Here is a 6,000-nt window from a genome sequence, read left to right on the forward strand (position 1 = left end):
GAACCGGCACTCTTGCCCTGCTGCCAGTAGCCATTGGTCATCCATTCCTTTAAACGAAATAAATTTGATGTAGAATCTCATGTATCTTGAATCTTTTTGCACTTGCATATTTGCTGCTACGAAGCAGATGTTTAGTCTGTGGTATGACTTAATCGTAAAAATAAGCTTTGCATAAAATGCGTGCATGTGAACATTTGAAATGCGTTTAAATCTACGTGTCTGCTCCGCATATATCAAAAACATGCAGCTGCTGTGAGCGACGGTTAGTGATAAATGACGGTCACGGTTTGCATATGTGCGTGTATATATGTACGTACAAACTAAAAATTTCTGGTGGTTGGCACCCTACTCCCCTCCGCCTATGCCAATAGTTCGAGCGTAGCCTGCAATAAAAAATGCCATCTTGCTCAGCGCTCGCGAACAATTGCCGCATGTACCTCGTGACCAGCAGACAAAAACGCAAATGTAACACCGCGCGGCATTTGCCTCCTGCGTGCGCGAGGAGTGACCTTACTGCAGAGCTGGAACATAAAGCGGACCTATGCACATTTGTGCTCCCGCATATACAGGGACCCTACTTTCTTCGCAGCCTACAGCGCCTCATCCGCCTAACGCAGGCGTGACGCGGATTAATGCGTTAAGGGGCGGCGATCTCTGGCGCACGGTGCCGTAACGCAACGTCGAGCACGCGATCGAGTAGCTGACACGGTAGCCGTCCGGGAAATTCGGCGGGAAAAGTTGTTCAACACCCGCCCTATAGCTGCCACTTTCCGCTGGATGTGGAGGCAACAGTGACAAACAGCCTCTAGGTTTCTGACTCGCCATGCCTTCGCGCATGCGCAGAGGATTTCACGCGAGCTCTACTCGTCTTCCCCGACCGCTGCCTATTGCTTCTTGGAGCGAGACGGCGCCACACAGAAACAACCCGCGTTGCTTGAAAAATAATGTTAATAATAAATTAACATGCCCTTTCCTAGGCAATGTAAGGAGAGCTCCATGTGGGATGGCCCGGATTGTCGGTGGGAAAGTGGTTTCTTTTTTTGCACGTTTCTTTTTTTTTTATTCGTCACATTCGCGTAAATAAGCGCCACACGCCATTCGCTTGTTTTTATGTGTGCGTTGCCGGCCAAAAAAGCTTTTCACTTGTCGTGCTTCTCGACTTCCTGAAACGTGTTGTTCTCCTTCTACTCCATTATATTTCAATTACTCGTTTCTTCTGCGCTATGTATCGGCGCCGAAAGTTTATTTACGTTTAATTTTGCACTCACCTAATGTCACGCGTCACCCCAAGTGAATAAAAGAGCAAAGAAAATCACGACATCCGCGCATGGGCAGAGATATCGGCAAGCTTCTTATTCTTTTCTCATCACCAGCTCTCTCGGTACTCTCTCGTGGGTATATCGCTTTGTCGTCTTTCCATTCACGATTTCCGAGTTTCTTACGGAATGCATCCGCATTTTCTCGTTCTTAAATCGTGAAAAGACGCTGAGTAAGAAGTACAGCGGTGGTTCAAGCTGCAAGGGCAGGAAAACACACGCGACAACTCTGGTTTCTGCAGTCGCGTCGCACTCGCCAGATGTCCTGCTGGCTCCACAAACCTTGCTTTGTCAACCTGTTCCTCACATATCAGCCGCATATACTCAAACTAAGTTTTCGCGCTTTTATGTAAGGTTTACTACGATAGATAGATGGTTATGCGTTTTATGAGGTTCACTGCGATAGATAACAAACATAATAATATTTTTAGGAAGTAGAACAACTCTATATCATAAAGTTAAGCATAAGACTATTGGAGATAGCTCAAGAGTGAAATGATTACCAGCGATCCTTCTACTCTTGTACATACCAGCGATCCTTCTACTCTTGTACATAGTGAAAGACTCGGTGTCACTAGCTATAGCTTTTCCTTGAACCATGTGATTCCTGCCTGGCATTAACACGCCATGCCTATAGCCAGCCTCTATGTTAAAGCTAGGCTAGCCCCTGACCACAGGCTTGTCTAGTGTTGTCGGGCAACCGCCTGACGACTGCGACAGCGTCTTCTAGCGATAACTGCTGGATTCGAGATATGTTGACCACATGTGTCCTGGGGTGTACAGGTAAGTACGTTATTAAATGGAACATTCATTCATCGCGCATGAGTGCATTTCTCTTTGAGACACGTCTCGAAGCGTCCTCCATCGCAGTAGACGACATGCGGATGATGGCGCTGGCGCTTATCTAGGTACTATAGGTAAAATTTCAAATCAAGACAACTAGAAAGTGGCTCGAAGTGCATTGTTACTTTTCCAGTTTCACCTGAGCTAGTAACAGTGGCCTAATTTGTACACCGAAATTTACTACGCTTAGGACTACTCCATAAATAAAAACCGGCTGCAGAGGGATTGCGCGTCGTACTTCCATATGATTACGCGGAACAGGCGTTCTCGTCGGACAGTAGCTGTTCGCATTTCAATTTACGGTGACGGCATACCTGCATAGTGCATCGACAGCTCTTGCGCAGGTGCGAACAGCATTGCTCAAATAATGTGAGCCAGGTGCCTGTATGCTTGCTCTCTCTAACAATGGGCCCGTCCTGTACATGCGACTTGGTCATGCTGGGTGTTATCCCAGCGCCGGTCTGTACGCTTTCCCGCAAGTGATGACGATGGAGTCGGTACTTTCAGTAAACCTTGCGAGTTGTGCTTGCCGCGGGTGCACCGATAGTCATATACGATAAGCAACGTGTGCATTCTCACCTGGTCCGCCATTGGTAAGATACCTTCACATGCCTGAGTGGTGTCTATAAAAGGCCTAGGGTTTTATTTTCTTATGCGCTTTGAGGTTATCGTGACGGAGTTGCAGGCGAGCGGCTGCAGCAAAAGCGCGCGATGAGAGAAATAAAACTAATACATGTATACTTCTAAAGCGAAGCTTTGTTTTTTTTTTTTGCTTTTTTTTTTGCACTGCACGCGACTTTCTTTAAAGCCGAGCGTTTGTTTTATCAGCTCATCTCGTCTCGGTTTTAGTTCCACAATAATTCGCCAATGAAATTCCAAGTCTGCATGACCCGATTAAGTAAGTACAATTACGAGTATACGTGCAGCGGCAGCGTAACGAGGATGCTGTCTAAACTTCTCCCCTCTTTTGCTTAAAGTGCTCGTTTCTCTTATTACATTTTTCATGCGACTGACGCTCGAAAAGTGAGCGTCACCTCGTTTCCTGCTCTGCGTATGCTCAGGCGCACCCCAGTGCTTTTGACTCCTTACCTGTACAACAAAAAGGCTTCCCGCAGGAGTTTAATTCATTGCGAATGCAAGATAGACTTTATGTAGCCACGGACAGTCTTCTTTGAGAAGTGCTATAGAAATGCACTGCATAAATTTGTGATGATAATCTCAACAACGCCCTTTGCCATAACTTTCCCATGTCGACGCCACAAATCTTAGGGATGCAGATGACCCGTCCCATCACAGTGAACTTGCCCGCACCGCAGTTGTAGTGCGGAAAACTGCCCTTATTGTTTGACCGTTAAGCTTAAGACAAAATCTTTTTTGCTATAACCCAGTTCCAAGTATGCAAAGAAAGTCTGCAAATTGTGGCTGTTAAGGTCAAGGATGAAAGACGAACACTGCTGGTGAGCCAAGAAACGAGAAAAGAAGTTCGGCGGCGGAGTGACGTGCACGCGCTAACGAGTAGAAGAGATAACTGCAGTGTTTGAATTTTATTCGTACACGCAAAACACAAGCGGCGCGACGGCGGGGGCGCCACGCGCAATGGCATCGTGTCTCCCTCTCTCGTGTCGGCTCCTGCTCGTGCTGTTTGTAACCATGATTGCTTATTTCGTCATTTCAAGTTACGCGCTCCTTAGACTACATTTCTCCCTTCCATTTGGCCTTAAGGGGAAGCTTTAGCTCGGGCCCAACTCCGACGTGGCCTATTCAAATACATGTAAAACGCAAAAAAAAACGCTTTTCTGAGGTAACCCCTGTACCGGTTTTATTGCAATTTGTTGCATTAGAGAGAAAGTTAAATTCTAGTGACTGCTGGAAGCGGAATTTCGATTTAGGGCCTGAATTTTGTTAAACAAATTTTCAAAAATTTGGAAAGCTTGAAAAGAATAGGAGCACGAGCTTTATAAATCAATAGCTCTGCATCAAGAACAGATATCGTTGTTCTGTAAACGGCATCCCCCAGATCACTCAAAGGAGACAAATTTGATATATCATTGTATATCTTAAGTGAGTTTGTTATGTTGTGTACACGGGTTCCGCAAAAACTAGATTTCCATATTACTAGGTTTTTTGAAATTCATGTCTAACATATCAATTTTGTCCGTTTTGAATGTACTATTAGATGCAATTCACATAATTGTGATACCATTTTTCATTGCTGAATTACAGCGTTGTAAACTTGATAGTTTCGATTACTGAATTTCTTTTTATTTTTGCCACTTTTTAATAAAAAACTTACGACCTAAATCGAAAATTCGAAACCAACAGTCACTATATATTAAGTGTTTCTTTTAAATGCAACAAACCTCGCCAAATTCGGTGCGGTAGTTGCCGAGAAAAACAAATTCTCCTTTTACATGTATTTGGACAGGAGCACCCGAGCTAAAGCTTCCTCGTAACCCTCATTATGCCTCTCTCGCTAAACTCTAGTCAAGCCTTCCTTTCAGCCCGCCCATCTCATCTTGCAGCAGCGCCCAACTTCTTTGCGCCGCATTCGCATAATGAGGGCCAAATACGGAGTCCGAAGACCTGGAAAAGCCTAATCCGACGTATGCAAATAAGCTGATTGTAAATGTGGCTCGCTCCCTTTCGTTGCCCGACGCTTGCTTATCGGGATAAGTCTCGTGCCGGTCATTCCGGTGCCAGTGCTGAACCTTGCCCTTTAGTCTTGTTCTCTACGCACACGTTTCTCCCTCCTACCAGACACCTCCCTCCTCCGGTCTCCGCGTACAACCGTTTGTGTTTAGGATGAAGGAATCTCTGACAAATAAAAGAAAGTATCATCTTATTCCTATCTCCCCAGACCTTTCGATGCCCTCTCGCTTCTCATGCAAGCATCGCGCCCGCAGTATAGCTCCCGTCGGCTGCGTAATCGCATGCGCAATAAAGATGAAACTGTGAGGACACGCCTTGCTTTGTCTTGCGACAAATACGGGCTAACACGCTCCGCTTAGTAGGGATTGTCTCCACCTATAGAGGACGCCCATTTGCTGCAAGGAACCGGCGTAAGCCTCGAATAAAAGCCATTGGCATCTCGATCACACCATTGTTAATATATTTCTTCACTTTTCTCCGCGACAGCTCTCTTGAGATTTTAACCGGCTGCGTCCGCAGGGGCGCGTTGCACATAGTAATACTAAATTAAAGCGGCAGCATTTTATTGACAATGAAATCGTCGCTCGTCAGCAATAATATATATATATATATATATAATATGTATGCTGAATTTGATATATATAGCGCCGATTCTAAAATCTGCCGCTTTTGCATAAAAGTCTCAGATATGTTTCACATTCATTCATCTCATAACCATACAAATGAATGCTTAGGGTTGCGTGCTACGCTTGCCCGCCAGTCAATTCAAGTGATCCTACAGCGTCTCTGAGTAACTTCTAAGTCTTCAACCGAGTTAGGAAGCCCGCTTGCTGAAACTATCCCTGCGCATCGCACGGCGTGTCTGAACGCCAATGCTCAACTGCCGCTAAGCCTCACTTACGCGCTAACGAAGTGCCGCTATGCTTGATAATGATGACCATCCTTGAAAACATGACTCGCACCAACAATGGCGAATGGGCGAGGAACCACACGGTTGTCGAAGATAAATGATAACTGCAGTAAAGAATTAACAACTAAATAACTAACCCTGGTAATAAAAGAATAGTGCGTGCGTGCGTGCGTGCGTGCGTGCGTGCGTGCGTGCGTGCGTGCTTGCGTGTGTGTGTGTGTGTGTGTGTGTGTGTGTGTGTGTGTGTGTGTGTGTGTGTGTGTGTGTGTGTGTGTGTGTGTG

This window comes from Dermacentor variabilis, chromosome 5 (genome assembly GCF_050947875.1).
Source record: "Dermacentor variabilis isolate Ectoservices chromosome 5, ASM5094787v1, whole genome shotgun sequence".
NCBI lineage: Eukaryota > Metazoa > Arthropoda > Arachnida > Ixodida > Ixodidae > Dermacentor > Dermacentor variabilis.